We start from the raw sequence: 27,433 nt of genomic DNA, 5'->3' as shown, positions 1-27,433 counted from the left end.
TGCTGTAGTGCGGAGCCTTGAGTCCTAGAGACCCTCTAAAACAGTCATTGAGCCAGCCTTGTGCTTCCCATCACGGGAGCCCGGAGGGTCATTCTGAACTCCATCTTGTCTGCTTGCCACCCTGTTGGACTTGGCTTTGGCCTTGGCCTTGGGACCCTTCCCCTTAAGTTGGTCCAAGCCCGTCGCCAGCTCCTTCTTAGACTCTCAGTCCCGGTGCTTCCATGATGAAGAGTACGTTTTCTTTACCGGTAGAATCTATTCCCTCTTCCTTTGATTTCCCCTTTCTCTCCCTATTTATTCCCTGGACTGAAAATCTGGATTCTCCAGGGGGAGAAGATAGTGGCTTTCCAAAAGCAAATGGGCTCTGGAATGAGCCAAGGCGGGGTTAGAAACCGAATTTGGCCATTAGCTCACCACATCACGTGGGTCAATGGACGGTACCCCCGCTGCCCCTTGTTTGCGGAACAGAAACAGCCCTCCCTGGAAGGGGGTGTGCGGAAGGGGGCCGCCTGGCATGTGAAAGCCCTTATATTCCTCACCGCGCCCCCCCAGACCCCCCTCAGTTCTCTGCTCCCCGGCCCCTCACCCGCCAGCAGCTCCCCCTGCCCAACCTCAGAAAAGGGGCCCAGCGGGCCACCCGTCGCCCCCACCCCTTGCCACATCCCCAGCCACATCTCACTTCCCCAGGGGGGCTGCCTCCTCCGTCGGCTTCCTGGGCTCCTGCTGCTGCCTGTGAGAGCCCCAGTCTTTCATCGCCAGTGTGTCCGTGGTAGTCGAGGCGTGAAGCAAAATAATAATAAGAAACAAGCATGACGTGCCACCCCCCCCCCAAGCGTCCCACAAATAAATAGGATGTTTGCAAAGGAGAATCAACACAGCCCCGTCTCTGCTAATTAGACCTCATCAGCACTTCACCGGGGCCACCTCATTTTGATTGTGCCGTGTGAGTGGATTTTTCTTTTTGCTTGTTTTCCTGAAAACACAGGAAGGAAAAAAAAAAACAAAAACTTCCTTTCGCCACAATTTTCTGTGGTCTTGCCGGGCTGGCAGGGAAGGGGGGCGTCCGCTTTCTTAGGCTTGGTGAATCCTGGGGGTCGGAGTCTGGAGGGAGAGAGAAGGGACTGTGGTCTGGAAGTCACTCAACAAGCATTTTGAGTACCTGTCATTTGGCAAGCGCACCGTGCCTGGCCGGGGACGTGCACGTGAAAGTAACCTGTCGGCACACGTGCTCCGTGTTCGTGAGGAGCCCAGACACCCAAAGAGAAATGGGTTCGGACACCCGCGGTTGGTGTGCAGGGGTGCGTGGGGGCATTACTGGAACTTGGCCGGGGGGGGGGGTGTCACAGGAAACCCACCCAGGAGTAGGTAGCTGGGAGGCCTGCCTGGGGGAGGCAATGCTGGATGGCTACGGGAAAGGAGAGAAGGGAAGTCTGGGACAGGGTCACTCTCAGGACCTTCGTCACCTCCTCCACCCCTTGGCTCGTGGCCCCACCTGCTAAGTCTCTCCCATCTTGGCAGTTTCTCCTGACTGCTTCAACCCCTTCTCTATGTCTTTCCTCCACACCAAGCCATCAGGTCCTGGCCATCGTGCTGGGGCCTCTGTGCCCGTCAGCTAGCTGCGCTGGCCTTCAGAGCCAGACCCAGCGGGGCTAGAAACCAGAGGTTGGGAATCCCAAAGCAGCTGCTGCACCTCCAGCCCAGTGCCCGCTGGGTTCTTGGGATGCAGTGAATCGTGTGTTATTGGGACGCTGTGTGCCCGGGACCAGTGACTCCCCCACAGCAAGCCAGGCCCATTTCCAATGCCCTGTGTTTGCTTCGTCTTCCTGGGGAGGCCGAGAAGGATGTGGCGAAGGTGGAGAGGGCCTGGCTCCCGACGGGGCCAGGAGCTCATCTCATTGACTTTTCCACCCTTCCCGGAACGCGGGCTGTCAGCCACGCAGGCCGGTTCACTGGACAGGCTGAATGGGGCTCTGTTCCTGAGGAGCAGCCGAGGGCAGCTCGAGAGAGAGTGTGTGTGAGCACGGTGTTTCCACGGACCCCCACCTGGAAACCGCTCCCTGCCTCGCCCTGGAAATAAACACCGCCGTGGCCAGGGCGGCTGACGTGTCGGTGCCCGCGGCCAGGAGCCGGCCAGGGCGGGCACTCCCTACTTGTGGCAGCCTTGGGGGAACCTGCTGCCCATCTGGCCCCGGGTTCTGAGACTGCCATTCTGAGACTGCCAGGTGACATCATTGGAAGGTTCTGAGCCTCCCTCCTGGTCCCCATCCTCCTCTCTTTCCCACCTCTTTCCCAGGGCTCCTGTTGAAAGGAGGCTCCCTGTGGCCACCCCAGGAGGTGGCCCAGGTGAGGGATGTCGTCGGAGGATCTTGGGTTAGAATCCTGGCTCTGCCACTCACAAGCTGTGTGACCTCTGGCGACTTCCTTGACTTCTCTAAGCCTTGATTTCCTCTTCTTTAAAGTATGTTAATAATGCTTCTCTAAGAGGATAGTTGTTTTTTTTTTTTTTAATTTTTTAATGCTTATTTGTCTTTGAGACAGAGAGAGACAGAGCATGAATGGCGGAGGGGCAGAGAGAGAGGGAGACAGAGAATCCAAAGCAGGCTCCAGGCTCGGAGCTGTCAGCACAGAGCCTGACCCGGGGCTCGAACCCACAGACCGCTAGATCACGACCTGAGCTGAAGTCGGACACTTAACCGACAGAGCCACCCAGGCGCCCCTCTAATAGGGTAGTTTTAAAGAGTGAAAGTGATGAGATATCGGCTGAAAAGTAGATAGCACTGAAGCATGAAACATAAGTGGTTTTTACAAAAGTTCAGAGCTGGGAGGTGGGAGGGACAACAGGGGCCCAAGCTCCAGGGTACTCTGGGAAGGTCATCCGGCCTGGTGTGGCTTCACAGACATCCCAGCATGCTGACCACCTGGGGCCCAGCAGAGGCCACATTTCAGAGGAGAAAGGAGTCATTCCGCTGTCTTGTCAGAAGGATAGTCTCTTGGTGAATTTTTAGAATCTTCAGGGGGATGTGTGAACCGTGTGAACCCCTCCCTTCCAGAGCTGGAATTCTCTCTCCAGCAGAGGGTGGCCCAGCCTCTGCCTGGACAGTCCCTCAGACAGGAAGCTTCTCCTTTGCAAGGCAGGTCCCTAGATCACCGGGCAGCTATGGTCCCCCCTCTTCCGTCAACCCCTCACTCTACACAAATGGGGAGGCCTCTGAGTTTCGCACCCACTGGGAGCTGCACGGGGTGGTCTCGGCGGGCGTGACTTGTCCCCCCAGGGACATGGGACGATGTCCACAGACATGTTTGGTTGTCCTAGGTTGGCAGGGCATGAGTACTCCTGGCATCCAGTGGGTGGAGGTCAGGGATCCTGCTGAATGTGCTAGAGCGCACAGGACGGCCCCCACCACAGAGGGTGATCGGCCCCGGCAGCCAGGAGTGCCTCCCATCAACATCCCTCGTCAAGGGCCACATCCGAACACAGAACAGCTTGTGGGGCCTCCTAGCAAGAGACGGGGATGGGGGCGAAGTCGTCCAGCTGCATTTGCCTCATCCAGAAGGAGGATCTTGCCGAGGAACGCCATTAAAAAGGTCCTAGCCTTTTTGCCTCCTCTCCCGTGTTCACTTACTAGCTCCTCCCAGGCGACAGGCACCCTGTAAAGTGCTAGAGAATCAGATATGCTTGTTGGGAGTCCAGGAACTTTGGTGGAGCCCTGTTGCAGCGGGGGATCCAGTGGAGGAAAACGGTCTCCACTCTTCCCGTGCTCGGCCCTCTCGCCCTGGCCGCCTTCCTGACCGCGTGGCCGGAACGTGGGGCCTGTGTTCCTTGTTCCTTCTCAGGCTCCACGACGCGCAGAGGGATTCTTGGGGAAGGGGCGGGGGCGGGCTTTAAACACCAGGCTCAGTGCTGTTACTGCCTCGTTCTTGTGACCTCGGGGTGAACCACTCCAACTTCTGGGCCTCAGTTTCCCAAACCCGCCTATATTAGTCAGGCTTCTGCAGCCAAACAGAACCAATAGGATATACAGAGATGTAGATTTACTGATTGGTTCATGTGATTATGGAGGCCGAGAAGTCCCGCCGTCTGCTGTCTACAAGCTGCAGGCCTAGAAAAGCCAGCGGTGTGCGTCCGTCCAAAGCTAAGACCAGGGGAGCCAGTGGTTCAACTCCTCGTTCAAGTCCAAAGGTCTAAGAACCAAGAGTGATGATGTCCAAAGAACAGAAGATGGCTCTCCCAGCTCAATGGAGGACAAATTCACCCTTCTGCCTTTTTGTTTTGCTGGGGCCCTCAATCCAATTGGATGATGCCCCCCACCCCTCACATCTGTAAGGGCCAACTGCTTTCCTCCATTCAACAATTCAAATACTGATATCTTCCAGAAATGCCCTCACGGAGACATCCGGAAATAATACTTCTTCCCCAGCTTTCCGAGCATCCCTTAGCCCGGTCAAGTTGACACATGAAAGTAACCATCACGCTGCCCGACCCACTTCTGTCGACCTGTATGGGTTTCCTGTGGCTGCCACAATAGACTACCACAAACTGGGTGCCTGAAAACACAGGTCAGGAGGCCAGAGGTCCCGAGCCAGGGTGTAGACGGGGTTGATTCCTTCTGGAGGCCCCGAGGGAGAATCCATCCCATGCCTCTCTTCTGGCTTCAGGAGGCTGCCGACAGCCTGCTTCTTGGCTTGGAGACGCGTGGCTTCGGTCTCTGCCTCTGTGGCCGTATGGCCTTCTTCCCTGCCTCGCTGTGTCTAGATTTCCCTCTTAGAAGGACGCCGCCATAGGCCCAACCTCATCCAGTATGACCTCCTCCCAACTTGATTACAAATGCAACAACCCTATTTCCAGAGAAGGTCACATTCTGAGGTTCCAGGTGGACAAGAATTCTGGAGGACACTAACCCAGGACAACACCTCGAGGGGTCGACGTGGTTAAGCTCAGCTCGTTATTAAAGGCGCAGGGTCTGAAGGCCTGGAGGCCTCTGTCTCTGGCGGGTTAACCGTGCGTGGACCCTGCCTCCTGTCCTGTCCCCGCCATGGCCCCAGCCCGGCTTGGGCAGAGATTGGAACACTCAGGAGTGAGTAACCGTGGATTAGTGGGTCTGAGCTGCTCCAAGCACAGACGAAGGATACCCTGGTGGGCGGGGGAAAGGAGGTGGGACAGGCCAGGTGCTGGGGGAGGGGGCCTGTGTGTTTTCACGACAGACAATAAATGCCTCTGGATGGGCTGTGGTTTGCACAGGGACTCCATGCCGGATCAGGTTGTCCGCATTGATCGGATGGCCGCAAAGCCCTGTCATGGGGCAAGAGACGAGTTGGCAGGAGCTGCTTTATGGCGTGTCCCCAAACCGTCCCCAGGCATCCTTGGAGTCACTTGGACAGCTAGGGGGCCGAGTGGTCAGAGCGGGTGGGGCTCTGCCCTGGAGAGACCCTTTGTGGGACCCTGGGCCAGAGGCCACGCTGCCTCCCCTCCTCTCCCCACCCCCAGGCGGGCAGCAGCCTATTGGGAAGACAGCCCATTTTTAATGAACAAATTACTGTCCTTGTTAACAGCACGTAAAGGGCTTTGGGGGATCAAGGGAGCCAGAGCTTGGGAAACAGCCACTAATTTAATAAAGAAGATGAGTTTCAGATGTGGCCTCTGGCCCAGCAGGCAGCTCCATCCTTGGACTTCTGGACGGGTTGGAGGACAAGGCGGGAGCATGAATGGCAAGGGAAGGGAGGGGGGGTCAGGCTCTGTGGGACCAGCGTCGCTCCTTCTGCGGCCCGAGGACCCACTTCCGAAGAAACTCGGGGATCCCCCGTGTGCTCGTGGTTCTTCATTTAGCAACTGCTCTTTGAGAAAATCCATGACAAAGGGCCGCTATGAATTCAGCATCACTTTTAAATGGATTTTTTTTACCTTATTAATCACGACAGCAGCCACACGCTTTTGATGAATGGCCGTAGGTGTGTGAGGCGTGTTGATTCTGCCGGCAGACAGGGTTTGGGGCCCACATTTGCTGGAGGACCCCCTGTAGCTTGGGGGCCCCTGGCCCCCATGTTGGGGACCCCCTGGCTTAGCTCTCTGGATCCTGCAGCAGGCTGGGTTCCTCAGGTCAGTGGAGGGTGTCGTCATTTTTACCCTGGGGCCCGTGAGGCAGAGGGTGGCTCAGCGTGGAGGAACAATTTTGAGCTGTGCTTGAAATTCGAGGAAAAGAAAGTAGATTAATGTGTCTTCCTTCCTCCGTCCCTCCCTCCGTCCCTCCTCCGTCCCTCCCTCTCTCCACAAACACACGTTACGTATGGCTGGGGACACATCCCTGAGCCAGGCCCACCGTGCAAGACACCCCCAAGCAAAAGGCCCACTCTTGGCCTCCCAGAAGCCCCTAGAACTTCCATTGGAAAAACGGGAAAAGGGTAAATGCCTCCAAAAAAGAGGGGTCTACGTTTCCCATTTGCTCCGTACCCAGAAAAGTCTGTTCTCAGCTGTCTTATCTATCGGGGATCTTGTAAGATGTCACTTGAAGCAAGGGTCCGCCACTTAAAAAAATAAGCGGAGGCCACCGATGCTGAACCCGTTTTCTTCACTGTACGAGATGGAGATGGGAAGCCGCCCGGGTCTTGCGGCTCAGAGTCGGTGGCAGGCTTAGGCCAGGACCCGGCACCGCTCACCGCCCCCGTCCGGGCCCCTCCAGCCTCCCCGGGGTGGGTGGCACCCATGTAGGCTTTGGGGCTGTCCTTGGAGGGGTCGACTGCTCCCGGTAGGACCATCTGAGTCCCGATAAAAGCAGAGGCCAGCGATGCACGTTAGATACCCAGAGCTTCACGTTCCGCTTACAGCTTCTTCTCCGGGAGGGTCATTTACTGACAATTACGGGTTTAAAGTGGGTCCAGTTTAGCAAGTGCTTTCTATAAAGAGCAGAGCAGTGTCCCCAGGGAGTGAGCACCAGGCAGGGGGATGGGGGCGGGGGAAGCAGGCACTATCTGTGTTATGGATTTTATCGAGTCATAAACAAGGCTGGAGAACAAACAATTAAAACTGGCTGACGCATGGGGCTGCCTCGCCAGCTGGCTGTCACGGAGGCCTGTGCGGCCAGAGCTGCCCCGCATGGCCCTACACAGCTGCCACCGAGTGCTCTGTCGTCGCCGGCTGAACGGCCTGACCCCGGAGGGCAGGGGGTTAGGTTCTAGGACTCGCCCCCTCTCTTCCCCCAACCCAGGTGAGCCGCCTCGGAGCCCCGGAGGACCCTTTCACTCTGCATGTGCTTAGATGGCTCCCCAGCATTGACAGGGTTGGGAGTGACCGCACCCTTTGAGCCTCTGGAAGGAGAACACTTAGCCTCGTAGGGATATGGTCAAAGTTAAAGTCATTAGCTTTACAAAGCACAGCCAGACACTCCTATGAAAACGTACCTATAAGGATTATGTCCGGGGGAGATCGGAAGGGGGCCGACACTGGGCGAGAGGCCAGTGACGCCCACGGTTCCGTGAATCCTGTTGCCTCCCATGTGCCGTGTCGCATCCGGTTACGTACCTCGTCCCAGAGAGTCCTGTAAGCAAAGTCTTCTGGTCCCCCGGTTTACGAAACCGAGACCATAGAGGTTAAATATTTTGCCCACAGTCTGACCATTGCAAATGGCGGGGTTGAGATTTGATCACGGGTCTCCTGTGTCCTGAGTCCAGAAATCTTACCGTCACAGGCATTCATCTCTGACGGCGGTCAGCTTTCTCTCCCGTGTCAGCAGTGGGAGTGGCCGGAGGCTCACGCCCAGAAGCAGGGGGGTGACCACGTAGCTTAAGAACCAGGGGGGGTCTCCACCCTACAGGCCCCCGGTGACGTGGGGAGAGTAAGTGCTCAAGGACAGGGTGAAATGAGGAGAGGCCGTTGGTAGGAATGGGCACAGGGGCCAAGCAGGTGAGTTGAGACCAGGTGTGCTGGGCACAGTGTGGGTTGGGAGACCCACCCGGCGACCCCCACTGCCCACCGGGTCTCCAGGAAGAAAGTGGTCAGGGTCATGCCCGTGCCTCCCTGGGCCAGGAGTGGAGGGAGACAAGCGGCCAGCCTCCCATGATCAGGTCAGCCCCTCTCACCCCAAACCCACAGCTCTGCCTCCTTTGCCGAGATGCCATGGGGCTGTGATGAGACGCAGTCTTCCGAGGCGCTGGACGGAGGATTAGGACTGAAGAGGCCCCAGATCAGTGGTGGCAGGAGGGTCTGAGGCTGACACCGGCCTGTCCCTGTGCTTCATCTCCCTGTGGGCAGCAGAATCTGCTGTGGCCTCACTGAGTGCTAGGGAATACTGGGAAGGGAGCTGATCCTGGGCCCCCAGACATTGCACTGCAAAAACCAGGTACGTGGACAGTCAGAGCCCTCCCTCAAAGGCCAGGACGCAGGACAGGGAGGAAAGGGAAGTGCGTAAATACAAAGCTGCACGCACGTGTAGACAAACGCAGCGCGTCAAGGTAGGTGGTTTCGTACGGGTGACCCCACTTCGTAGTCCTGCCCACCCGTTTCACAGATAAGGATACTGAGGCTCACAGGGGTTGACCTGCCTAGGGTCCCCAGACCAGGTGTGGAACTCCGCTGGGCTTTCATGCCATGCCATGCAACCTCCCGGTCACCCAGCTTGGTGGAGCCAGAGGGGGGATGGAACCGGGTTGCTGAACCCCGTTCTGATCCCTGATTATCTCTGTGCTGACATGGCTTCTCTTGCGGAGGCCCTCCTTGCCTGGACACCCACCCCGTGAGGCCCTGCTCTGGTCCTCCTGGGGTTCCAGGTTGTCCAGTGGTTCTGCTCCAGAGGACCCGTCTTGGCAAACCTCTCGCTGCCTCTGGCCAATCTGTCTCACCTTTGCATCTGTGTCCAGAACAAGCCAGGCCAGGCGAGTTGGGACAGGCGGGGACTGGAAGGAGGCCTCTCTGGAACGGGAAGCCGGAAGGGCCCCTGACTCAGTGGGCTCCCTGCATCCCCCCAAAGGCCGGGACCTATGACTTCTGCAATAGCTGATCCCAAGGGCTTCCTGCACCTGGGCTGTGTCCCTCACGCCCTCAGGCTGCTTGGCCGCTGGTCCTGAGCAGCAGGGAGCCAGACAGGATGGGGCCTGTCCTCCAGCTCCTGCATGCACGCATCCTGGGGCAGACCGGCCCTTGCCACGGCCTTTGGGAGAGCCGGGTGGGAGGACATCGGGCTTTCACCGACGCTGCACCCAGCTTCCTGCCGGTCCCTGGGGTTATGGTGAGCAGCTGGGGCCATCTGGGGCTGGTCCCTTGACTCCACACCTCATTAAGAAGCAGCTTGTGGCGCTGGCCGTTTTGCTGACCCTCCTGGGCTACCCTGGCAATGTCCTTGTAGCGGGCAGCGGCCCAGGACCCAGTCACATGCAGAGCTGAGAGCGACACGTGTGGCTGCTGATGCGGACAGGGTGTCTGGGCAGCACAGGGGGCCACGCTGGCACCAGGGAGGCCTCTCTCTTCCAGCCTGGCCTGCTCCCTACGCTCCCGAGAGCCTCGTGTGGGCCCCCACGCTGTGCCCCGGTGTCTGTGGGGCCCACCCTCGGTCAGGAGCCTAGGGCGAAAGAATCACGCAGCCAATAGTGTTAACCCACAGCCCCGGGTCCTTGACACCTGCCTCTCACAAGAGCGTGGTTACCTTTCTGTCTTTTCCCACGCACAGCGTCCCCCTCCTGTATGCCCACCACCTAACTGCACCCACGCACACCTTCCCCTGCCCCCGGACCTGCTTTTCTCTGTGTGCGCCTCACGGGCCTTTCTCCCCTGAACCACCTTTTCCGCTCCCATCTTCCTCACCCGCACCCGTTCGCGTGCGTATTCCTCGCAAAGGCCAATTGAACGTCTGCTCGATTCCAGGCACTGTGCTAGGAGCTGAGGATGTGGTTGTAAGCAAAAGAGAAACGGGCAAATACCCCTGTTCTCGTGGCCATTACACTCTGGCCGGGGAAATTACCAGCAGAATAGCTAGGTAAATTTATACACGCTAGATGCTGCTAAGTGCTGGGGACGGGAATAGAGCAGGCAGGGGGTGTAGGCCTGTCGGCGTGTGCCTCTGTGTGTGTGCATGCATGTGTGTTTGCGTGTATATCCACACGTGTGTGTCTGCGTGGGTGTATCTGCATGGGTGTGCATGGCTGCTTTGTATCTGATCTAGGACAGCCGGAGGACATGTGACTCCAGTGCCTCACAGGGAAGGCAGCGCTCCAGCCTAATGTGTGTGGGGATCAGCTTGGGTGGTCAAGTGCCTTGACCTCTTTCCTGAAGCCCACAGATCTGCACCAACACTGCTCCCGCCCTGCCCAACATGCAGCCTGAGAGGCTGACAAGTGTGGACAGCTCACAGCTAGCCCCAGAAGTTGGGGGGGGGGGGGGCGGGGTTGCGGACGTTGGCAAAGATGAAGTTTGGGGGGTCCGTTTTTGACATGCCAATAATATTGGGCAGACCTGGATTGGAACCCCAAACATATTTATTAGCCATGGGCCAGGGGGACATCCTCTTTATTAACCTCTACGCCTCTGTATTTTCTCTGTTAAATGGAGGTGCTGAAATTGACCTTGTAAATTTTCTGTGAGGTTAAAGAGTAAAATGCAAAGTGTCCAACGCAGAGCTGGCCACGTGGTCCATGCCCCAAGAAGATAGGACACTGAGGCAGGGCTGTGGCGGGTAAGTGAGGGGACGGGGCCAAGTTAGGAGGAGGCTGAGGACCCAGGGCCCACAAGCGCCTGCCCCCCACCCCAACACCGGGCACTGTGTCACCCTGCCCTGCCCCAGGAGGGAAGGGGTTGGAAGCCAGCCCTTGTCACATGCCCGGGCCCCTCTGCTTATTGAATAGGCACTCGCAGCCAGTGTCCCTTGGAAGCTGCCTGCATAATCCAGTTAACGCCTCCTGTGATCCGATTATTTCATGTAAGAAACCCCAAATCTGATCAGAAGGCACCGTGTGAGGGGTACGAGTTGTGGGGGGGCACTGCAGAGAAGAGGTTCAAATTTGGGTGTCATCTGCAACTCCCCTGGGGCCTGTGGTCCCTCCATGCTGGGTGTCCACCCTGAGGAGCCACGCAGGTGCCACCGCTGTCCTCCCCCAGGCCCCCAGAAAGCACATGTTGTCCCGGTCACCCTTAGTCCCTGAACACAAGCCCATGGCCTCAAAGGGCAGCCTTCCACCCCCAGCTTGGCCCTCCAGAGTCATCCCCTTCCGTGCAGCCTGCCGGCTCAGGCAGGAGGAGAGTCCCGACGATGGAAGAAGGGGATGATGGGGCACCTGGGTGGCTCAGTTGGTTGAGCATCCAACTCTTGGTTTTGGCTCAGGTCATAATCTCACAGTTCATGGGTTTGAGCCCTGCGTCGGGCTCTGTGCTGACATGCAGAGCCTCCTTGGAGTTCTCCCTCTCCCTCTCCCTCTCTGCCCCTCCCCCGCTCGCACTGTCTCTAGCTCCCTCAAAATAAATACACTTAAAAAGGGGGGAGGGTAGGGGGGCCTGGGTGGCTCAGTCGGCTAAGCGTCCGACTTCAGCTCAGGTCACGATCTCGCAGTTTGTGGGTTCGAGCCCCGCGTCGGGCTCTGTGCTGACAGCTCAGAGCCTGGAGCCTGTTTCAGATTCTGTGTCTCCCTCTCTCTCTGACCCTCCCCCGTTCATGCTCTATCTCTCTCTGTCTCAAAAATAAATAAACGTTAGAAAAGGGGGGGGGGATAGGAATGAAGTGGGTCCTGAGGTTCCTTTCCCTGCCTTCCCTAGAGTTTTGGCATCAGAGTTGCCCAGAAACGTGACGATCATGGGTGTTTGGGTTTGAAGAACATAGATGTTGGGGCCCCTGCCCTGCATGGACCCTTGGGAGCAGCTATGAATCTAGGGCTGGTGGAGGGACCCACAGAGCCCCCTCCTCTGCTTCCAGAGTCAGCTATGTGGGCCCAGCAGGAGGACAAGAATGGAAAGCCCATTCAGGGAAGGCCTGGCCGAGGGGGAGACATGATCAGGGCAGTGGCTTTGCTGCAGCTGGGCTGGGGGTGGGGGGCTGCCTCCATGGGTAGAATGAGCAGGTTAGAGCAGATGAGCTCTCCCCACTCCACCCTGCGTGACCCTGTGAATCCGCAGATCTGCGGACGGCCCCGAGTGCTGCGAGCCCAGAGCTCCTGGGGTGAGCTGAGGATCTTAGCCCCCCACAATATGCTTGGGAGAAAGCCACGTGCATAGGACATGAATCTGCGCCCCTTGGATTCCGTGCCTCCCCCCGAGCTCGTGGTGGCACGCATACTTGAGGTGAACCCTCCGTGGACGTTTGTGACGGCCTTCGTTCCAAAGCAGGGGACAGGCTGGAAGGCCCCGAGGGAAGGCCTGTCCATCCAGTCGTCCCTTCTCACCCGTGCGTCCTTGGCCAGCTCCCTCGGTCCAGGCCCTGGCCGCCTCGCCCTGCCCTCCCTCCTGCCGCCCTGAGCTCGGCTCCTCGGGACGGCTCCCTGCGCCCTGTTAGACTCCAGACAGCCACATTTCTGGAAGCAAGCTAACCAGGCGGGGAGCTGGCGGGGACAGATGGCTGGAGGCGCTGGCGGGGGCATAGGAGGAGGTCAGCACATCCTCGGTGCGGCCGGCCTGCCTCAAAAATAAAAAAAGCCTCAAAGCCTTTCCCTCCGATGCTCCCTCTTTGGCTGGGTTCCGAGTCCATTTTGATCATTTTTATTTTTATTATCCCGATAAAATCTGCTCTTACACATTCTAATCATACAGGTTATAATCCTGACGGCAGGTCCAGGGCATCAGCGTGTCGCCAGCCTCTGACTCTCTCCCGCTTGATGGGAGCAGAGTGGCCGCGGTCATTCCAGGGGGAAGACGGTGCCAGGCTCATCGAGGCTTGGCTGCGGACTACAGGATGTGCTCCTTGTTTTTGGCTCTGGATTTGCCTTTCTCTTTCTGTGTTCAGGGGGCCATCGGTAGGACAAGGGGCCATTCCACGAACACGTTCTTCGTGACGGGTCTAGGCGGGCGCCCAGAACCATCGGCTGGAGTTGAAAGGGGCCAGTGCCCTCCGCTCACTTACGGGGAACCAAAGCTGGGACATCCCGTGTCCTTAGAGTGGCTGGTGTCCTGTTGGCACTCTTTGATCCCTTGCCCTCTTGCCCCCGGGGTATTATCCCCATTTCGCAGATGAGCCGTCTCGGCCCCGTGGAGAGCCCGAGGAGGCCCCCGGTGTCCGGGCATCCGGCAGGCTTCAATCCAGGCCACCTTTTAGTGTTTGTGCACCTGCTGTCTCCAGGCGGATAGGGTACCAGGGAAGGCACCGGATGCCCAGGTAAATTTAAGTCTCAGATAAATGTGGACTCGTTTCTGGGGTCTAAGTCTGTCCCAAACATTGCATGCGTCGGCTGCATTTCCTGCAGGTTTGGACTGCAGGCCCCGACTCCAACCGTCTAGGGGCCGAGAGGAAATTCACATTCAGCCGGGCATCCTGCGTGTTGCCAAATCTGGCGGCCCCAGCAGGGGGCCCAGGGAGAGTGTGCCAGTGAGCTAGGGAGCAGACGCAGTGCTGGGGGACGGGCATCCCCAGGCACCATGCCCCAACCATCGATAGTCACCCGCGGACTCCCCTGACCTCGGCAGACCCCTGCCCTGCCCTCGGGATGTGACCCCAGAGCAGGAGCAAAAAGCAAAAAGTACCAGCTGCCACTGGGCAAGGAAGCTGTAGGCAAGGTGGTCATGCCAACGAAAGGGCCCTCCAGCCCCTGAGATTTATTTGGTTTTCCCCAAGTTTGGACAGGTGAAGATCTCAAGTCGCAGACCGAGGTCCGAGGGGGCGTAGCAGCCACCCACGCTGTGCCATGGATGGTCTGGGTTTCTGCACACGTTCTCTGCAATGGCAAGGCCATTTTCGGGCCCTTGACGTTGGAGAATCAGCTCCGATGGGGGAAGCGAATGCCTGGGAAGGGGGAATCGCTTGCCAGGCCCCGCCAGGCCCCACGCGATCCTGGTACCCACCACATTAGCTCGTGTCTGGGTTACGGCAGCAAGCTCCTAACTTAGTCCCCTCATCCAGCCTCTCCTCGCCACCCGTCCTGCAGACAGCGGTCCCATCATCTTGTTGGATGTCCTCTTTCTTCACACCTTCTCAGAGGACCCCACTGGCTCCCTGTTTCTTATTGAGCCAAGACTTCTGTGGCGTCAGCTTTCGAGTCTATAACCTGCTGCATCCTTTCTGTCCACTTGGCTTCCCCCGCCCCCGCCCTCGGGCCATTTGAGAGAGGCCACATTCTGGAGAAGGATGAGCACATTTGTGGATGTTCCCGCCAGCAGCTGCCTGCCTTCTCTTTAAGACTGTCCCCTTTGCAGTCCCCTTTTAGATCACCTGATTAGGGCCAGGACAAAGACATAATTAGGTGCTAATGGCACTTAGCACCTTTGTGACGCCTGCTAATCTTCAGTGGCCCTTGGGACTGCTCGTAATAAACTAGCCTCTCTGCCCCGCTGGCTGGGGACGGGGCTGTGTTGTCCAGCTTGCCCGATCTCACACCCCAAGTGGGGTTTCAGCCTCCAGTGACCAGACCAGAATCATCGGTGCCTAGGGGCCGGCCGGCACTGACGTGGGAGCAGCATTGTGAATGGGGTGAGCATTGAGTGCTTTCTCGTGACTTCCCTTTTCATCCCACCCCCACCCCCCCACCCCACACCAGGGCTGTGTGACAGGTGGCAATGTCCCCACTTTGCAGCTTAGGAAACTGAGGGTTGAGGAGTAAGTGACTTGCTCAAGATTCACTCATCTTGGTGGAGCAGGACTCAGCCACATCTGGCTCCAGAGTCACGCGGCTTTGCCCTGTGCTCTTCTGTTTTACTGGCCTCCCTCTCCAGCTTGCAAACCTGACCCACATCTCGAGGCCTAGCTCTTTCAGGGGCCTCCCCCACCCCGATCTTATTCCTCTTAATGCACTGAGCACCTACAATCGCACCTTGAAAGCGTGTGTGCGTGCGTGTGTGCGTGCGTGTGTGCGTGTGCCCTATAGCGTGTGCTGATCTCCCCCAGCTGGAGCGTGAATTTCTTGCGGTGTGGAACTGCACCGTCACACCGTAGAGAAACTGCCTTAGGGAGAAGCATGCAGTAGGCACTCAATAATGACTCCTAGACAGACTAAGTGAGCAAGAGGTTGCAAAGCCTGCAGTTTCCCTTTTTTGCTTAAACAGACGGTATAACGACATCCCAGCACCTCCAGGTGAAGGGAGTGTGCCTGGCGTCATGGTGAGGAGGCTGCCCTCGGTTCCCGTCTGCTACCCGGCCGCTCACAACTGAGACCCGTGCTTTGGGCTCCCCGTCTGCAAAATGGGTCCCCAGGGAAGGCCCCCTCTGCAGGGGCTATTGTGGGAACCTCCTGGATTCCTGTGGGCACGGCACCTACCGGCGTGCAGAGACGTGCTCCGTGCACGCTCCCTGTTATCACCCAGAGCTCTCGGGTTGGGAAGTGTGCCGTGGCATCCTATTACCCTGGCCCTGGGAACTCTAAGGGACCCTGCGACATCCCCTCACCCTTCTCAGATGGTCAGCTTAGCCTGGATGAGTCTACAGCAGGGTTTCTCAGACTCTGCACTTTGGCAGTTCGGGCCGGTGGCTCGGTGTTCTGGCGGGGGGCTCTCCTGGGCCCTGTAGGATGGTTAGCAGCATCTCTGGCCTCTAACACTAGATGCCCATTGTGACAACCAAAACTGTCCCCAGAAATTGCCACACGCCTCCTGGGGGGCATTTCTGGTCATCACCTAGAGCATCGGCTCTCCCCTCTTGAGTGTGTGTGTCAAAGATCCTTGGAGGGTGTGCACAGACTCCCCCCCCCCCCCCCGCAGAGCGTCTGATTCCTCAGACGGGTCTGAGGCAGGGCCCCGCATCTGCATTTCTACCTGGTTCCCAGGTGCTGCTGCTTGAGCTGTTCCGGGGACCCCACCTGGAGCACCACTGGGTGAGCATTCTCTCTCTCTCTGCACGGTCAGGCTCTCGAGACGGCGAGGTTGGTAGGTAAGGTGCTTGGAAAGGGGTAGGACAGGAGGGGCACTTCTTAGATGCCTCCCTACGGGTGTGAAGGATTACGAACAAACCTGAAGATCGTACGGACAAAAAATTAAAACGACAGACTCAAAAGCGGTGTGAAGGCTTTGAAAGAGTGGTTGCACACTTAGGAAAGGAGAAGCTGATGGCAGGGAGGTTCCGAGAGCGCGATCTAGAGACGTCCGGCAGAGGGTTTGATGGGCAGGGGGAGGGCCGTGCGTACGGAAGCCCTCCCCAGGCTCATTTCCCGAAGGGCCACTGGAGCCTGGGGGGACAGCGGCGGCCAGCTCCGAATTGGAAAAGCGACTCGGAGTCCTGTGTCATCTACCAATGAGCCCGTGCCAGGATGACACATGCAGTCCCGAGGCTTCCTGTGGCCAAATGGAAATTGCTGGAGATTCTCGGCTCCTTTAGTTGAGTGGAGTACTGGGCAACCTCGGGAGAGGGGGTGCCAGCGGGGTTCCCTGGGGTGGTTGCAGCTCATAGTAACTCAGTGCTCCAAGTAGGTTGGCCCACCCCGCGGGCATTGGCAGTACCCGGCCCCACCTCTGTCCTGGGGGCCTGTGGACACACACTAGGGAAGGCCAGGAGTAGGGAGCAGGTCTAGCCGAGCCTGCTCAAGGGACCTAGCCCGGTGACCCCAGAGAGTCACTCACTGAGGGCGTAGAATTTGAGTCAGGATCTGGGTCCAGCCTTCTCCATTTGTAGCTGGAAGAGTGAGCTTGCATGAGATCCCTAAGTTAAGAGACCTCTGTCCTGCGCCGTGTCCATAGTCAGGCACTGGACTGGGCCCTTTACACGTGGCATTTTATCCCAAATCGCATCAGAGCTGCAGGAGCCACGATCTTCCCCCTTTGGACAGATGAAGACACAGAAGGTCAGAGTGGCAGCTAGAACATGGCAGGGCAAGAGCTCCATCCACATCCGGCTGTAAAGAACGTATCAGACCCAGTTTTTCCATCTCTGAAAGGTCTGTTCCCGCCTAAAGCTGTCGGGAGAATCAGATGGGGACAACCTATGAAAGGCGTTCCAGTGCCAGAGATTATAATCAAGACAATTAAACTTCTGAACCTTCCGGCTTCAAGAGCCAGGCATGCTTTGCCTCCAAACATCGGGGGGTGGGGGTGGGGGCAGCTCAGTAAACCCGTTTGGCCGGTGCCAAGGGTCTGGTGCTGGGACTCCAGGTGGGTGGCCCCCCAGACGGGTACCCACCCACCCCACCAAGTGTGCGAAAGCATCAGAAATTAAATTTCACGGTCGGGTGCACAGACATACCAAGTCGAGCTCCATGTGTTTATGGCTCGGGGAGGAGATAAGATTTGATTAAGAAGACCACTATTAATTTATGGCAAGTACACTCGAGCTAAGGGAGAGTCTGCTTTTAATTAATAGCCAGAAGGAATTTACGCTCTTGGTCTCAGCGAGGGGGAGAGGGGTGGAGAGAGGGAGGCCGTTGAGCGAAGTAAGTGATGTAGGTGAATTGATCCAACCGCACACACGCCTTCCTTTTGAAGACCTATAGATAAATAAAGGGCATTGGGAAGACGGGCAGCTTTCCGGTTCAGGAGACTGGCAGGTGGGCTGGGAGAGCCAGCCAGCTGGAGAGGGAGAAGAAGGAGGAGAAGGAGAAGCCGTGCCCCAGCTTTTCGGGTGCTTTCTGTGTGCCAGGCGTTAGGCTAAAACCCTTTGTGTGGCTCACCTTACAACAGCCCCATCAGCAGGTAGAAAATGTCTTTTAGAAGAATAATCCAAGCATGCAACAAGAAATGCAAACATTCCAAGAGTATCCCGTGACTGGTGAATCCTCTCCCCTGACTCCCGCCATTGACCTGAACTTCCCGCTAGAGATCCAACCGCCCATTTCTTCTACTTTTCCAGTGCTATCCTGCATACGCCCGAGCCCAAATGGATGCATGTGGGCGTATGTGTGGCGAATGTGAATGGTGGTTCCAGTCTATGCTTATTTTAGAGGCGAGGAAATAGGGACTCAGAGGGGTCTAGGAACTACCCCAGGGTCACACAGCGACGAAGGGGAGGAGCCCCGTTTCCAAACCGCAGTGCCCTGGTTCCTGAGCCCTTTTTTGCACCACTGCCCTCTACGGGCTCACGCTGAGAGCTGCGTTCTCCGTGTGGCAGAGGGGCGCCCCCTACAGAGTACGGGAGGGAGTCAGTCCCGGCAGAGGGCGGGAGATGGTGAGGACAGGGACCCCCGCAGAGATTCAGCCATTCAGCCGGCACATCCTTGTCTGATTGATGGGAGACTTGGGATTTTTGCCCAGAATGTGTCCTGATCAGTGTCTTGGCATCCTACTCACGCTTCTCCCATCCCGGGCTTCTAACGGTCATACATTTTGAGATCCAAAAGGAACCCAGGAGTTCAGTGCTATGCAGAATATGGTCCACAGACCAGCGGCATCAGCGTCATGCTACTCTTGACCAACTGAATCAGAGCTTTTGGGGGCGGGTCCAGGAATCTTTATTTTAATACCCCCCGCCCCCCCCAGGCAATTCCTCTTCACGTTAGTTTGAGAAGTTCCGCGTCACCCAATTTACAGATGGCGCAGTTGAGACCCTGAGGTGTCCGAGGGCACACAGCTTGTTTCTAGTGGTTGGGGTGGGGGGAGGTGCGATAGGCTAGCCTTGGATGGACTCCTGATTCCCAGTCCCATGCCCGCTACGCTGAAGCAGCCTAGACCCTCGCATCAGACCCTGGCACCCAAGGCAGGAAGTGCATGGCCTTGGGGAAAGAGTATGTTTTCCCAGATTTAGGTTCAGATCCTGGCTCTGCCTCTAGCTGTGTGGCCTTGGGCACATTACCTAACCTCTCTGGACTTCAGTTTTTCACGTCTTCAACAGGAATAGCACCGCCTTCCTTGCTAAGTGGCTGAGTAGCCTCAGCGAACTGGTGCCCGTCAGTGTGCTGGGCACAGAGACAGCGAGAAGCCCGTGTTGAGTCCCTGCTCCCTGACTTCTCCATGCCTGAGAGCAGGGCCAGACCCCTGAACAGAGGGTGGAGTTGTCGGCCGTGCTGCTCGCAATTTGGCCGTGCTATGCTTACTCTGTCCCCTTCGCCCCTGCCCCTTTATCTTCCCTCGGAGACTGGTTTCTAATCAGCAGTGAGCACAGATGAGTAGCCACCAGCATCCGTCACCTGTAACAAATCAACAGGCTCTGTGGTCTTTGAACCCTCCTTTTATAAATCACCCTCTCCTCCGCTGCTGTGGACACCCAAAGGTCAAATGGGGTGGCAGGAGGGGCAGCGAGGTCCCTCAGGCAAGCGGGAGTCACAGAGGGCGAAGCACCCCCAGGTGGTCAGGGCCGGGGGACCCCGTGGGACAGGGAGTGGGATCCTCAAACTGCACACTTGAAGAAACCAAGGCTTTGGGGGGCGGGGGCCTGTTCTGTCCAAATGCATTCCGCAAGTTGGTGGCAGAGCCAGAGGAAAGCCCCGGCCCCCGGAGCCTGGGTCTGGAGCTCAGCATCCTCAGGCCAGCGCCTGGCACACAGAGGATGCCCTGTGAGGACTTGTTGGCAGGAGACTCATGCATGTCGGAGAGCAGGACAGCACGGGGCGGCGGGGGGCACACCCCACTCTTGAGGTGTTGCCCTCTTTTGGGACAAGGGAGGGCAGGTCCCGCAGCTGGACGTTCAGGTCTGCAAAGTGGTGCTCTTTTACTCCTGAGGACACCAGCTTCTTTGGGAAAGATGACGCCGAGTATGGCTACCCAGGGGGCTTCCTACCTCCCGAGCTCCGGTCAGCTCCGCCTGACCCCCGCTCCCACCCGGCCCCCGATGTGCGGCCTGCCAGGCACCCCAACCACCCTGTCCTGGAGCTGGGAGCGGTCCGAGGGGCTGGGTGCCCGTGCCCACCTGCCAGCTCTCCAGGTTGGCCTGTGTGCGGGATACAGCTAGGGAGGAGGGGTTTGTGTGCTTGGGGTGCAGCCGGAGGCACCCCCTCCCCCACCAGCCCAGAGGTGGGGGTCCCACATGGACTGTGAACGGGCAGCCTCCACACCCGCCCGGGGACTCACTTGTTTGCAGGCAGGTTCCAGGGTCGGGGACCGTCCCCACGGCCAGGACACCACGCAGGGTGGTGCATCTAACTTTTCCTCCAGACTTTGAGGTCCGGGATGGAGAGGGGACCATGACCTGCTGGGCAAGGACGGTTGTTCAGACCCCTCCCTCCTCCGCTTTGGGGAGCTGAGCATCTTAGAACGGGGGTGGGACGCAGTATGGAGATGTAGGGACTGTTCCAGAAGAAAGGGGAACTCCATCCCCATGTCAGAGCCCAGGGCGCCGGCAGCCCAAGTGCCCGCTTGAGTACGGGAAGACGGTCACTGCTGTTGCACGGCCTGAGGTCTGCCTGCATCAGGGCTGGTCCCGGGACACTCGCTGGCTCTTCCGGCGAATACTTATTAAGTAGCTACTGCTTGCTAAGAATGCGGCACTCTCTGCTCTCAGGGAGCATACGGTCCAGGGGGAGACACAGACAGTAGCTTAAACTTACTTAATTGCTATAGTGATTGGTTCCATAAGGCATGTTATAGGATTCTATAAAAAAATATATATTTAAAAGGGGATCTACGACCTGGAATGTGGGGTTCAGGAAAGCTTCCCAAAGCGGGTGGCATTTAAGCCGATCCCTGAATGATGTGTAGGAGTTAGTAGGCCAAGAGGTGCTGTGGGATGAGCATCCTGGAAGAGGAGACAGCATGTGTAAAGGTCCTGGGGCAGGTGGGAGGGACCTTGCTGTGTTTGAGGGACTGAAAGGAAGCTGATGTGGAAAAGAATGTCGCTGCCCCAGGGAGCCCAGAAATCGAGTAGGCTGATGAGACACACACCTCCACCCTGGCACCCCTCCCCTCCCCCCCCCCCCCCCGCCCCACCACACTTCTATACACAAAGATGAGAGTGCAGTGCTGTAGAGGGAATGGAATCTCCTAGAAGCTTCCTGGGTGAATGGGAGGCACCCAGGGGACAGGCAACTCTCTCTGGTCTGGAAGGGCCAGCTGGTAGGAGAAGAGGGTGAATGCCCAGTCAAGAGCGTACGCAGAACCTGTCCCTACACTGAGGCCACCCAGGCAGGGTCACAGGTATGGGCAGGCAAGCAGGGCCCAGCCCCTGGCAGGGGCAGTGAAGGCCCTTTCTCTCCCCTTGGTTGTCAGGCTCTCTTTCTCCAAATAGGAGGCTGGCGGGGCTTCTGCATTATTAATACTGACACATAGTAAACATTTTGATAATTGTCGCAGCCACAGGCTCTGAGATACAGCACCAGCTGTTGCCAGCATGAGAAAAAAAAAAAGGCAGAATGCCCGCGCCTGCGTGGCACATGCCTCCAGACGCTGGTGCCCGTGCGCCCCACTCTCCACCTTTTCTTCACGCCCCCACCGCCGGAGATGAGGCACATCCCGGGGTTCAGCCTGATGTGGGGTGCTGGGTAGTGCAGAGGAGGGGCTCCCCCCACCCAACCCAAGGGAGCCCCAAGTTAGGGCTCCTGCGCTGAGCCCTCCTCCCAGCAGGGGCCATGCAGTGCCCCAGATAGCCCCATGTCCTCACCCCAGGCCTGACCCAATCCCGCTGCACTAAAGAGGTGACTGAGTCAGGCCAGGGACGGGCTGGAAAGGTGGTTTTCCCCATGGGAGACCACGAGGGGCACCTTCCTTGAGGCCCCCGGCAAGGCCTGGCATTTTGGGAGTGGTGCAGGTGGCTGCCTCTCCGGGGCTCTGACTGATGACTGGATGAGACCCTGGAGGGAGCGAGGTCCAGCCTGGTGAGCGGGGCCACGGTCCCTGTCTCTGCCTGTTCGCCTCTTCCATCAGCCGCTAGAGGAACACGCAGAAGGCATGCTACCTGAGCTGGGGTTTGGGGGTGCTTCGGACTGGAAGCCAGGGGTCTCCACCACCCAGAGCTAAGGTGGTGTGAGGGTGCAAGAGTGGCTATAAAGGGTGCCCCCCCGGCCCCCCGACTCCGGGAGGCTCAAGAAACCAGCGAGGGAGATCTTACGTTCCCAGCAGCGTGGGGGGACATGACTGGCTGTCTGAGTCTTTCCAGGTTCGGCGTGGGACCGCCTATGTCTGGCAAGTCCCAGTGCAAAATGAAAATGGGGGTCCTTGCTTGGAAAGCAGGCACAGAAGCGCTGTTCACGTGACTAAAACACCGCGATTTCTCTTTCCTCCACATACCTCCTCTGCTCTGCCTGGGCCGTTGCTCCGCACTTCCCTTCCAAAGCGCAAGTCCGAAACGTGACATCATTGAGCATTTCAAGACAGTGACTCTAGCAGAGCGCTGAAGCGCGTGTGGCCCTTCTGTGCGGGGCCCTGTGGGACTCCAGGGCCCGGCCCCGCAGAGGTGGCCCTGGTTCTGTGTGAGCCGCCGCGTTGCACATGAGTGAGTGCAACTGTGATCAGGAAGGCTGTTCATTCGGGGGAGGGGACGGCCCGAGACGCCCTGCTCGGGGTGGGCACAGGATGCGGAGGGACAAGGCTGCCCGGGGGTGGGTGTGGCAGACTTCAGCACAGAGGACAAGACCGCGCTGTACGAGGGGCAGTGCGAGAAAATGGGGCTTTGTGGTCTGGCCAAGAGGAATGTGTAAGGCAGATCGGTGGCCACCGAGAGGGAGAAGAACGGGGTGAGGCTGGAATGTAACAAGAAGAGCCCAGCCGTGGCCAGTGGTCGGGGAGGGTTGCCCTGTCACTGTGCTTGGGCGGCTGTCCCCGTGCCACGTGGGGCGGCTTAACTACACACATCGATTGTCCCGCACTTTGGGAGGCCAGAAGTCTGAGACCGAGGTGTCAGCAGGATCAGCTTCTTCCGAGGCCTCTTTCCTTGGCTTGTAGGTACCGTCCGCCCCCCGCCCCGCCCCCCGTGTCTTCACGTGGTCTTCCCCCTGTGCGTGTCTGTGTCCTACTCTCCTCTTCTTATGAAGACGCCTGTCTTACTGGGGTAGAGCCCACCCGTACGGCCTCATTTTCCCTTAATTTCCTCTGCAAAGACCCTGTCTCCAAATGCAACCGTGTTCTGAGGTCCCTGGGGGTTAGGACCTCAACATCCGAATTCTGGTTGGGGGACGGGGGGGGGGGGGGGGGACACATTTCAGCCCAGAACAGCTTCCCAGAAGAAATGCAGGTTGAGGTCACATCCAAACGATGACCTAACCAGGTATTCAGTCTCAAGAGGGGAGGGGGAGATGCTCCAGACAGGGGGTGTCATCGGAGTAGCTCTGGTGAACCCTGGGCGCAGTTGCTGGAGAAGATTCCAGCAGTGACTCCTGGTGAGGTTGCAGACGGCGGCAGGGGCCCCACCCCCACAGAACCAAGGTCTCTATTCTGGGAACCCAGTAGGACTTGATCTTGAAAAACTCATTGTGATGTTTGCCTGTGTTGAGGACAATGGACAGTGTTTTTCCTCTGGATTCTCCAGGAGCCCCCACCCCCTGAGGGAGCCCGACCGAAGAGGAATCCCAGACGGGGATGTGGCCAGGAGGTGGGACAGAGGGGAGAGCTCGATGTGAGACGCGGTAACGTGGCGGCGGGGGAGGGTGCTTATAGCCCCCAAGCAGAGGTGATTAGTGGAGACACGGCCCAGACCGGCTGTGATTACCCAGGGGCCCGGTGCAATATGGGAAGGGGGCCTGGCTTGGCTGTGCCTGGAGACGGACTCACATTAATGGCTGGCACGCAGCCTTCCCCGTCCAACCCGGGCCAGCTAGCTCAGCTCCACCCAGTGTTGGCCCAACCCCAATCCCCGTGGGCCCCTTGACCTGGTGTCCCACTGTCCCCAGGGCTGTTAGACCTTCGGCTGCCTCTGTTGGGAACCCCCACCCAGGCGGGGCCACAGAACCTTGCCTCCTGGTTCCCCGGATAATAAGGCCCAACCCTGGGATGCATTTGCTCTGTGCCCTTAGGTCCTCAATCTGCACGACCACCCTCCGAGGTACCTGCTACCATGCAGTTTCCCGTGGCTGTTATAGCAAATGGCCTCGAGCGTGGTGGCTTAAAGCAACACAGATTTATAATCTTACGGTTTTGGAAGTCAGAAGCCTAGAACAGGCCTCTCTGGGCTGAAATCAAGAACGCAGTAGGGCTCGAGGCTTGAGGGGAAAATCCATTTCCTTGCCTTTTCTGCTCCCGGAGGCTGCCTGTGTTCCCCCCCTTGGGGGACGCAGCACTGGCCAGTCCGGTCACCTTCATGGTGACACTAACCATCTGCTGCCCCCCTCTTCCACGGTAGAGGACCCTTATAATTACGCCGCGCCCATCCGATAAGCCAAGATAACCTCCCTACTTTAAAGTCAGCTGATTAGCAACCTTAGTTCCGTCTTTGTCCGTCCGGACACATTCACAGGTTCTAGCTGGGGATTAAGACGTGGACGTGTTCGGGTCTGTTACTCGCTGACCCCATGGGTTGCCAACCTTCTTTTATGAATGAGGAAGTTGAGACATAAGATCCAGGAGTTACTTGGTGTCACCCAGCTGGTAGGGGAGGAGCCAGGGTTCACCCCCAGGCAGGTTGGTTGCCCAGTTGTGCACTGACCCTGGGCCCTGCCTCTCCCAGGGAGGGCCGAGTACAGAGCTGGGTAACCGGCTTCTTGATAGTCGCATAGAGTGGGCACCACCACCCAGGCTTCATGCCAACCGCAGGGCCCTCTCTTCTCCGCTAAATGCCGGCTTCTTGAGGGCAGGGGCTGTGTGACTTTTTCCTTTGTATCCCTGGCAGGCAGCCCAGTGCCTGGGGTGTGGCAGGTGCTTGGTACAGATTTGTTAAGTGAAACACGAATGCATGGGCCCAACCCTGGGACTTTGGTGCCGACAGGTGACATTCAAGACTCTTTTGAATAAACCCAACTGAAGAATTTACAGGTGTCTGAAAAGCCCTAACCCACAGCTAGCGGTACTTGTGGACATTGTTCCTTCGCGCCCCTTGGTGTATCTCCAGGCCTTGGATCCCAGCTCCAAGGAGACACTCCGGAGGCACATTCCAAGGCTCCATCCCCAGGCTGTCCTGTCCCCTAAGCTGGCCCCTGCTGTAGGGGACATGCTCCCCAGAGGGAGAGAGCGGAGGGCATGGGGTGGTCTCGCCTCCTTGTGCATCGTCCCCAGGATGCTCTGCGGAGGCGAAGGAGCTGGGAGTGCAGGTCAGGCTGGAGGGGCCTGCAGAATCGAGACCGGGGCCCCGCTGCACTCCGAAGCCCAGAACTGCATAGAAAGCGGGGACGCTAACAGGGTGGCGTCCAGGGAGACCCCGGGGGCACTGCCAGTGGCAGAGCGAGGTAATGAAGGCCGAAGGGTTTATGGCATTGGCTGTAAGAATCGACCAGGCAGAGCCCCACCAGGGGTGGGGGCCCTGCAGGTGCTGGTGGCCCTATCAGGAGAAAAGGAGAGGGGAAGAAGGGGACCCGTCCCAGGGAGCTCACAGCCCCATGCTGGCTGGCACCCCCATGGCACGTGAGAGCCGAGAGCCGAGAGGGGCTTTGGTGAGCACATCCGTTTTCTTCCTTTAACCCAGAGGAACTGGGGCCCGGAGGGGTAGCCAGTGGCTCAGACTCATGGTCCCCCAAACTGGGACCTGGGTCTCCTGACTTCAGCGCAGGGATCTCCTGTGAACAGACCACACTGTTTCCAGAAGCACGGTTCTGACACCCTTGCAGCACCGTGGACCCTTCCCGGGTCATTCAGACCCATCCCAGGGAAGCCAGGTCTCTGCACAGAGACTGCCACCTGGAAGGCGTCAACCAGGGTGGACCTCAGCAGCCCCCAAGCCCTGAGCCTCTGTCCCTCGGGAGCCATTCCTGCCCGGGGTCTCCTGGGCGGATCCAGCCCTCTCTGGCCTGGCCCAGCCGGCAGAGACGGAGCCCAAACGGCGACATCACGGAAGGTCAGCCTGCCTCCCGTCTTCCCAGGGAAGCCTCGTGCTCTCTGATGCTACATTTCGCACAACTGCTGCCCCGCACACCTTCGGAGGCCCCTTTGCTTTGGGACCCGGCTGCCGTTCGGTGCTGTTTACTAAGGGCCCGTGGCCCTGCTGTGGTCCTGGGAGCAAACTTCCTCATCCGCCCAGGCCCGCGGTGGGCACACACTGCAGGCTTGGGGTTGATCTCTCCACCACGCATCTCCTCTCCCAGAGTCCGCGGCCCCTCGGGGCAGAGCCCGTCTCCCCGTGACAGCCGCGTCCCCTGGGCCGGGCCGCACGCTTCTCCCGTCCCGACACCCTGGCAGCTGCCAGAGAGCGCACGTTCCGAGTCCCACACCGGGCTGAGCTCCTTGAGCACAGAGATTGTCTCTTCATCCTTAATTCCATAATTACAAAGGCAACACTCATCTAGCACTCACCGAGTGCCAGACACAATCCTAAATGCTTGACACACGTTAACTCGTCTAATCCTTAGCACAAAACCCCGTGAGATGAATATGATGGCTGTCCTGCTCCCCGGAGACGGTAGCGTGGCATGGATGCTCAAGGGCTCGGCCCCAGGTCATAAGACCGGCAGAAGGCAGGGCGTCGCCCCAGACGGACACGCTCCAGCCTGTGTCGCCCCGCGGCCCTCCGTGCTCTTGCAAGGGTCCAGGAAGTACTGGATGAATGAACGAGTGAATGAATGAATGCAGTACCTGGTTGGGAGTGGCTTCTCCTGTGAACCCTGGGCTGGCCAGGGCAGGTGCAGAGTCCAGGGGGAGGGGAGACCCGTACGGCTGCCGCGGTTGCCCGTGTGGCCCGGGACAAGTCAGAACTCGGCCACCGCCATGGTCTTTGTAGCATCCGTGAGAGGGAGGGACCGTGAGCCCCTGCTGCATGCTGGAGCCTGCAGCCTGGAGAGCTTTAGTGGCCTGCCCGGGTCGTCTGGGGTAAGTGGCAGAGCCAGGACCTACAGTCCACCAGGTTCCCAGCCGAGGTAGAGCCCAGCCTCCTAACCCACCATTGAAACCCTGAGCAGAGAGGACCGGCGGGCTCCTGGTCTGTTAGTATTGCCTCCTGTCCAGATGCCTCTCAGGGTGTGCTGTGGGGTTCCCACTGGACAGCTGTCCTCCAGACTCGGGACTTACCCTCTGGGCTACCCTCTTTCCTTGGGTCATTCCCGGAAGCATCTGGTCTTCTGGCTCGCGCTGTGCTCGTGGAGTGTCCAGAGACACGGAGGGAGTCGGAGGAGGCACCGCGTGTTCATTAGGAGGGCGAGGCACTTAGCACATCTCTTGGTTCTCAAGGGGAGGTAGGAGTGCTGTGTTCATGGGGACGCGGGTCTCCTGGCTGACAGCTGGGGCTGGTGGGGAGGGGCTGGCCCAGAGGGACAGCTTCCCCCCAATCTCCCACAGCACACAGGCCTACACACAGGTGACTGCCCCGAGCTGGGTAAAGGGAGAGAAGGGAAAACCGCGGTTCGTAATCATGACAGCTCCAAGGGGTCGAAGGTACAAACGGGAGAGGTAAAGGAA

General features: G+C 58.4%; 1 protein-coding gene across 3 annotated transcripts in view; it reads left to right on the top strand.

The window, feature by feature from the left end:
* SDK2 (sidekick cell adhesion molecule 2) overlaps positions 1–27,433 on the top strand; it is a 266,484-nt gene that overhangs the window by 37,381 nt on the left and 201,670 nt on the right. The window lies entirely within an intron of this gene.

The sequence above is a fragment of the Prionailurus viverrinus genome, chromosome E1 (assembly GCF_022837055.1).
Source record: "Prionailurus viverrinus isolate Anna chromosome E1, UM_Priviv_1.0, whole genome shotgun sequence".
NCBI lineage: Eukaryota > Metazoa > Chordata > Mammalia > Carnivora > Felidae > Prionailurus > Prionailurus viverrinus.
The sequence above is the reverse complement of the archived record's forward strand: the minus strand, read 5'-3'. Positions and strand labels throughout refer to the sequence as shown.